Source organism: Ursus americanus, chromosome 16 (genome assembly GCF_024610735.1).
Source record: "Ursus americanus isolate L20-20 chromosome 16, mUrsAme1.1.p, whole genome shotgun sequence".
Classification (NCBI taxonomy): domain Eukaryota; kingdom Metazoa; phylum Chordata; class Mammalia; order Carnivora; family Ursidae; genus Ursus; species Ursus americanus.
In genome coordinates, this window is record NC_142142.1 from 40237850 (window position 1) to 40240111 (window position 2262).

The following is a 2262-nucleotide window of genomic DNA, read 5'->3' on the forward strand; positions in this document are numbered from 1 at the left end:
TCAAAAAAAATCTTTTTAAAAAATTGGGGTCATAATGCTTACACTGCAGGGGTTTTGTAAGATTAAATGAGATCATGTTTACCTGGCACAGAGGAGGAACTTGGTAAACACGAATCTGTGGGGCACCTGGATGGCTCAGTTGGTTAAGAGTCTGTCTTCAGCTCAGGTCATGATCTCAGGGTCCTGGGATCGAGCCCTGCAACAGGCTCCTTGCTCAGTGGGGAATCTGCTTCTCCCTCTGCCCTCTGCTTGTCTCAAATAAATAGATTTTTAAAAATTAGTTGAATCCGAATCCTAGAAGGTGAACTCCAGGCATCCCCCTTCTCCTACATACATTTTTCTATTTTCCCCAGTGCCTAGTCCTCTCAGGACAGGGACATTTAATAAATGCTAACTGACATGCCTTGATTTTTAAGATACTTCTTCAGAGCTGGCATCCTTAGCAAATGGGTGACTCGGGGCATCAAGGAACTACCGTGACTGGGGCGCCTGGGTGGCACAGCGCTTAAGCATCTGCCTTCGGCTCAGGGCGTGATCCCGGCGTTTTTGGGATGGAGCCCCACATCAGGCTCCTCCGCTATGAGCCTGCTTCTTCCTCTCCCACTCGCCCTGCTTGTGTTCCCTCTCTCGCTGGCTGTCTCTGTCTCTGTCGAATAAATAAATAAATAATCTTAAAAAAAAAAAAGAAAGAAAGAAAGAAAGAAAGCAAGCAAGAAAGAAAGAAACTACCCTGACGATGCGATGGCACCATTGCTAATGAAGCCTCCGCATCCTGTGACCCCGTCAGGCTGGGAGGGGGAGAGGGAACGACTTTCAGGGCCAAGGCAAGCAAAACCGCAAGGAGCACATTGTGATGCTCCTGTTGGCACTATAAAGGACCTTTCTCAGCTCTTCCCTCTTCCTCTTCCCACCTGCTCTCACTCTCAGCTGACGGTCGGCTGGTTAATTCCTACGGAGGTGTTAACGGATACGGATACCGCACCGCTGATAAGGCGGTAACTGATAAGGGCTCGCAGACCCCGCCCGACTTGTCTGGCCGGCCCTTCCACCACATCGGCAAAGCAGCTCCTAAACGGGGGAAACGCATTGCAGGCCCAAAGGAAACCTTTCAGCTGGGATGAGAGGGGTGGGGGGAGAGGCAGGGAGAGGGGCCGATCCCCCCTGAAAGGCCAGCAATGGCGATGGCAGCTCAGATGTGAAGGGAAGTTTCCTGGGCAGGGCCCGTAGTTGACAACTCACCTCCTCACCCCGCCCCTTCTGGTCCTTACTGACATCACTTCATCTGTTGCCAGGAGGCCAAACCACACAAATGCAGACTACCGGGCTTCTCTCAGCCTCTAAAATCACCTGGCTTCTCCCAAGCTTCCCGGCAGGGTAACTCTCAGAAGTCTGACCATTCCAGATAACCCTGCCCACTTATCCTCTTAATCCCCGAGTACCAGGCGGGAGCACCTCTTCCTGAAAGGTGCCTGGTCTTGTTTTGTACAAACTTCTAGCTTTTTTTTTTTTTAAGATTTTATTTATTTATTTGAGAGAGTGAGAGTGAGCGAGAGAGAGCAGGAGCGAGGGGAGGGGCAGAGGCAGAGGGAGAAACAGACTCCCCGCTGTGCGGGGAGCCTGATGTGGGGCTTGATCCTGGGGCTCCAGGATCATGCCCTGAACTAAAGACAGATGCGTAATCCACTGAGCCACCCAGGCGTCCCCAAACTTTTCATTCTTGCTAACAGGGTACTTACATGACCCTGAGTGGGCACCCCTTTACATCTTATGCCCTGGCACCTCATTGGTGTTCCCCTAATCCCAGTTATGAGAGTTGCTAGATGGGCAGACATGTACACACTCCTCGCTTTTCAGTGGGGGCATTTAAAACACATCCCTGATCACTGCTTTATTTGGTCTGCATTAGAACCATGTTAGAATCTGGAATCTTTGGGGGCAGCTGAGTGGCTCAGTCTGTTAAGTGTCTGCCTTCGGCTCAGGTCATGATCTCAGGGTCCTGGGCTCGAGCCCCATGTCAGTCTCCCTGCTCAGTGGGGAGCCTGCTTCTCCCTCTCTCTCTCTGCCACTTCCCCATTTGTGCTCTCTCTCTCTTCCTTTCAAATAAATAAATAAAATCTTAAAAAAAAAAGGAATTTGGAATTTTTGATTCCTAGTCTGGAGCTTTCCCTCTATACCATGCTGTCCCCGAATACTCAAACCCAGGCCTCCATGCAGAAGAGCTATTTAGCTAAAGAGATAAAAAATTCAAACTTTTCTCAAAAG